Source organism: Rhineura floridana, chromosome 5, assembly GCF_030035675.1.
Source record: "Rhineura floridana isolate rRhiFlo1 chromosome 5, rRhiFlo1.hap2, whole genome shotgun sequence".
NCBI lineage: Eukaryota > Metazoa > Chordata > Lepidosauria > Squamata > Rhineuridae > Rhineura > Rhineura floridana.
Window position 1 is genome coordinate 31,876,701 of NC_084484.1, and position 6,389 is coordinate 31,883,089.

Here is a 6,389-nt window from a genome sequence, read left to right on the forward strand (position 1 = left end):
CATGGCAATACCATACATGTGAATAATGTGTGGATAAGGCTTTATTTTTCTGAATAATACATTCTGCATCCCTCACATCGATATACTTATATCATCCAGCCTTTCTGTTTCAAAGAGTTTGAACAGCAAAGAGAAGCTGGTATATTCTGTATATAAATGCTTCTGAATATGACAATTTGATTATTACAGTTTCTTACAAGCAATCCTTCAAAAAGCACATGTACTCACTGCATTTTTTGTTATTATGAATTAATCTATAAGCCACTGACCTCCTACAAAGACTTTAAATTAACAAGTCAATAAACAACCTAGACCAGCACACAAAGTAAATCTCTGATATTCTTGTCTACAAGTGAATGCAAGCCTAGAGTGGTATTGATTATATAATTAATTCTGACGTTTCTGCATGAGAGATCACTAAAAGCACCGAGGCTACAAAGGCCCATTTGATCTTGAATCCATGATGGCAACAATCCTGACACCTGTTAAATTAAAGAATCCTTAAAAGTGACCATTAAGAAGAAACTTAACACTAAAGCCGTGATCCACATCCTCAGCTGCACTCCTCTTCTGTGAGATCAGTGCACCTTTACAAGACGCCTCTCCCAACATTGCACCTGCTATGTAATGCTGCAGTATGCAGACATGGACTTAAAGAACTCTGGGATTTTGTCAGAGCAGGCGACAAATAAGATTGTGGTGTTTTTATTTCAGCATAAACTGGGCCTGTGTAATCCAGTGCACTTGACATTCAAGCACTCTCATCCAAACTGATGTCAGAGTAAAAAAAAAAAAAGGAACTACATCAGCCTCCCCAAACCTAGTGTCCTCTAGATATTTTGGACTACAACTTCCATTATTCCTGCCCATTTATCATGTTGTGTGGTGCTAAGAATGGGGGAGAAATTAAATATGGATTGCATTTAATGCCAAATGATCAAATTTGCCATTTCTGGAACATCGTGAAAATCAAAATACGGCTATCCAAATTTTGCATTTATCTGAATTTTGCAATGCAGTTCTCCAGCCAATGTTTACAAAAATGCATATATTCAGGGAAAATGCACACAGAAATAAATGTTAGTGAAAATACATTAGGAGAAATTGCTTGCAAAAATGGGTGCATTAGTCAAGATTGCATACAAAAATGTGTTTAGTAAGACAAATTTGCACTAAAATGCTGAAGGTTTTCATGAGGGTTAAAAAAAAATCTCAAATTCCTGCAGAACTAAATTTAAGATTGGAAAAATGAGGTACTGAGAGAATCAAAATGGACAGATTTTTCTCTCTCTAGCTGTGGCTGAAGGGAGCTGGGTTGGGGAAAGGTGATGTGCACATTTTAAGCAGCCACACCATTCAGCTCTCCTTGTCACATTATATCATTGCAGGTGGTAAATGCATGTTAGAATTTCCATGTCGGTTTTCCATTTCTTACGTATGTGGGTGAGGTTCATCACCGGTCCATCGACCAACACATTTTTGTTCAGTTGCTTATACAAACAGGGATGTAAGATGTTCTTAAGTGTTATAAAGTGTTATGAAGTATCTCCATGCTGAGTTTATTTTATGGATATCCAGCTTAAAATATTTTAGAACTTCAACGACATAATTCTTTAGAAAATGCTGCATTATGAGAGCTGTTGTATTTTATTCAATTGTTTTTGTTACCATGATATGAGTATACACACTGTAGTGTAGTGGCAAATTTGGAAGTGCGGGGGCCCATGATAGGTACAGCCACACCCCTTCTAAGATTATACAACCTTCTAAGATTATAGAATAGTCTGGCCAGGTTCGGATACTGATTGCTGCTTCACTATTCTTGTCCCACGGCCCTAGGAGCTAATCACCATGAAAGGGGGATGTGTTAGCTACTGAGAAGAGTTTTCTTAGTGGCTGATTCACCTCTTTTCACTCTGATTGGCTCCAATCAGCAGGAAAGGACAAGGAAGAATGTGAGAAAACTCTTCTCAGTGGCCAACACACTCCCCTTTCACCCTGATTGGCTCATAGGATGCTGGAGTCATAGGGACCCTGCTGGGGCCTGGCTCCCAAAAAACTAAGGTGTCTAAGACTACATCCCTGTATACACAAAGGGAAAGAAAACAATAATCACCATTGAAAGGGCACAGAGGAAAAGAGTTCTGACAAAGACCTCCCATGTTATGCTGGATTTCTATGTGCCGAGTAGTGTTCTTTAAAATAATAATAATAATAATGTGAGGGTATATTCAACCAGGCAATGCTCCTTTTGCAAAAGTGGCATACTACACATTATTTTTCTGAACTTTAGAGAGAGGCTCTATCTTCACCTTAAATAGCAGATGGCTACCTATGTTAATATGGATAAGCAATGGCTCCACCCAGGCACGTCCCCTTTAAGACAGGGGTGGCTAACCAATGGCCCTCCAGTAATTACAGAACTGTAACCCTCATCGTCCCTCACCATTGGGCATGCTGGCTGCAACTGATGGGACCTGAAGTCCGACAAAATCTGAAGGGCCATACATTCCCTACCTCTGCTCTGAGAGGGCTATACAGTAGCTCTTTGATTGTTATTTTTTACATTTAGTTGTAAGTGTGGGGATTTCAAAGAGCTAGACAAATATAGTAGAGCCCCACTTTTTGGTAGCCTGCTTTTCAGCATTCTGCTAATACGGCGGTTTTCAATTAGAGTACGGCCCAATTCATACGGTGCTTGTTCCGCTTTTACAGCATTTTTCGGCCATTGGGCGCCATTCTATTGACAGAGTCCTGCTTTTCAGCGGGTTTTGCTTTGAGGTGGGGGTGTGGAACGTAACCCGCCATATGAGTGGGGCCCTACTGTGTAGAAAATGGGAAATTGCTTTTGACATCTTACAGTACTTAAATGAATGCATAAAAATAGTAATTACAATATTCCATCGTACAGTGTAGTTTTCTCTATATAAGAAATCACTGTTTGCTCTCCTAAGTGGGAAATGGAATTAGTGTGGGAAATTAGTCTGTTCTTCTAAGACAGCACAGATCATTTGTTTACCTCTTTCTTCACACTTTTAAAGCAGTTTATGACCATAAGATATGCCACAGGGAGTTCAATGGGAGCCACAGGTTTGGGGAATCATAAATCACTATAATGTCGCTTTGCAAGGGTTTTTTATTATTTGCGTTTGATGGGCTTTCAAAGCACAGGAATGATGAAAGAACTTATTCAGTGGAGAAACACCTGGTGTGATCTAAGTTGACATCCAGGCTGAATAACAAAAAGCAATCATTTGCATATGTCCAATTTAGACGGCACTTTGTGGAATGCGGCAAGACGATGGCTGCTTTATGGGATTATTTGTTTCTTTTGTTCTGCGGACTTTGGTTTCAAAATATCTGATCACCATAAAGATCAAGACCATAGTCTTTAATTTGGGATTCCTTTAGTTCAGGGTCTGTGGACCAGCTTCATTCAGGTCATCTGTGGCACATCTGTAAAAATATAACTAAAACATAATACTACAGGCAGAAATAAATATTAAGTGGTCAGCCCAGACCCTCTGCAATTTTCATGTGGTCCATGGGGAAAAAAGTTTGGGAACTACTGCTTTAGATTTCCTTCCTTCCTTCCTTCCTTCCTTCCTTCCTTCCTTCCTTCCTTCCTTCCTTCCTTGGTGTCATTAGTGTCTCCACACACACCCCAATTCTGGGTGACTCACTCCTCCCACTGTAGCCTTCCATGCCACAGCTTATGCAAAGTTAGGAATACAGGATGAAGTGTGACATCATCATTGTGCATGCCAAAGATTATCAGCACAACCTTAAATTTGAGTGTAACATGTCATTAAACTTCAGCTTTACATTTATAATAACAATTATAAAAATATCCTCAGTAAGCAAACACAAATATTGACCTCTAGTTTTATGACACTATAGCATTCCACTCCGAGGCATGAAGCTCCTCGCCCTTGATCAAGAGTACACATCAGGGGGACAAAATGGTGGGTAAAAGATACAGGACAGAAAGAGATCCTACCATAGTACACTGATGAGGGCACTGGGTGAGAGTGGGGAGTGTGTATGTGTCGTAGGAACATAGGAAGCTGCCTTTTACTGAGTCAAACCATTGGTCCATCTAGTTCAGTATTGTCTACACTGATTGTCAGTGGCTCTCCGGGATTTCAGATAGCAGTCTCTTCCAGCCTTACCTGAATGTTGGGGACTAGTGATGGGGAGAAATTCGCTAAAGCTGATCTGTACAATGGACTACCCTCCAGTTCACATGATTGCTACCTTTGTGGACCATATTTCTTTGCTACGAGCTTCAAAATGACAACTGAATTGGCACCAAACTATGAACTACATACCTACCGGGAACTGAACCTGGGACATTCTGCATGTAAAGCAGGGGATCCACCACTGAGTTATGGGCCTGTCTGTGTTGGAATTTACCAGCCAAAACACTAGTGGCAGGCATCTAGAACATACCATATGAAGAAAAGAGGTAAACAGTAACATATCCATAATAGTAAGAGTACGGGGAAATGTCAGATGGGTGGAAATTAAAATCAACCAGTTAATGATGTAACTATTTTTTTGCAGCATTTTTGAAGACTGATATTGCAAAGAATAAAAGGAAGTATAAGATTGCATAAAGGCTAACGGACTGAAAATATCATTTCCTTTGCAGAAAGATCAGAGACTTTTGTTGTTGTTGCATACCTTCCATAGGGAAGGAATTGCCGTCACCAAAAGTATCAACAGGAAATAAAAACTTAACAATCCCATAGCTGTCCTTCAATCAAACAATAAGGCATATCAAATGTGCTTCTTTACCAAACAAAAGCCATATGGGACAGTGAAGCAGCTGGTTCTAACTCCAGCTGTTCTTAATGTGACAGATAAAGGGCCCTTTTATGGTTCTGAACCTTAATTAACCCAAATTTCAAAGATGACAAACATGTCTAGAGAACAGAATGGAGAACTGAGAACTAGGTGACACAGCTTCTATTCACAAGTCTCCTATAAACAAAATGGAGCAGTTGTGCATCTGCAGTTTTCTTAATGAATTTGGAGGTGTTTTGCAGTGTTTGTGGATTAACATAGCAGTAGCCCAAACGTATTTATGGGGAGGTAGGTTTTTGCCCTCCATTCCCATTTCCCCTAGGGACAGCTCTTAAACACAGCCCCCTAGCCAAGCAAATGAGATTCTTTGTTGTTTTGCTGGGGAGCTACTTTGAAGACTGCTCCCCCCCAAAAAAACCCCTTAGACTTGGCACCAAAAGCTCACTCTCCACTCTTTGGGCTAAGAACATAATATGTGGGGTGGGGTTTTGCCCCATAGCCTCAGTTTTTCCATGTTTAGCACTTTATCTTGTGAAGTCTTCTCCAGTTTTGATTTTTTCATGTGAACTGGAAAAGTATTCAGGGCCTTCTAATGTCTGCTTCTTCTTTAAAGTGAGCTTTGTAAAGCCCCCTAAAGCTCATTTCTAGGTCTCAGCTTAGCAAAGTTTGATCATATGTTTACCGTAAATTTACTATACTCCAAAAAAGAAATTTTAAAGGGAGACTCCAGTGTGAAGCTGCCTAATTGGAATTATTTAGTAAATTTGACAGCATGTTGTTGTTTTTTACAAATCATAGGAAGAGGGAACTCTACAGAAAGTAAGAGTACCACTTGAAGTATTTATTTACACTATTGATCAAGCAATACCAACTCGTCACCACTAGTGGCCACTTGTCAGTGTTGGGTCACATTCATGCTGATTGGATGTTGCACTGGATTATGCATTCATATTATTTACTTGTGCATATGTGCTCTGCACAGTACTCATATTGCTATTCTCTTATAGGCAGGAAAAAACCCTTGGAATTTAAGAACATACCTATAGCCAACACATATTTCTAACAAATTTAAAAAGCAGGGAAATTGGGCAGCTATAGTGAATGCACCAGGGGAGCAGGAGACCTGACCTCCTCTCTGAGATGTTGTATTGCCCTACAAATTTGTAAAAATGCAAACAAAATTTGGGCTGGTCTTTTATAGTCCAATCCACTTCCTGTGTAGCTTGGAAGAATTTTGTAACATGTGCCTCTGATTATGCCCTTAATGACCTCCAAATATTGTTGGACTCCCAACTCCCATTAGCCCCAGCCAGCATGGTCACTGGGCAGTCCAACAACATGTGGAGGGCACCATGCTTGGTATTCCCAGTTTAGATAATCTCAAACCAGTAACCACTATCCCTGATAGTTTGGATGGGGTTTTGTGTGTGTGTGTGTGTAACCCTACATATGGATAGCACTTTTAAGTGTTAAGAATTGTATGTGCAGCAGACAGAATTGCATGTATCTGGACAGCTGGATCAAAGTCTTTGTGTATTCAAGCTTTCAAAGTTTCTTGTAAGCTTGAAGTTCACAGTTTG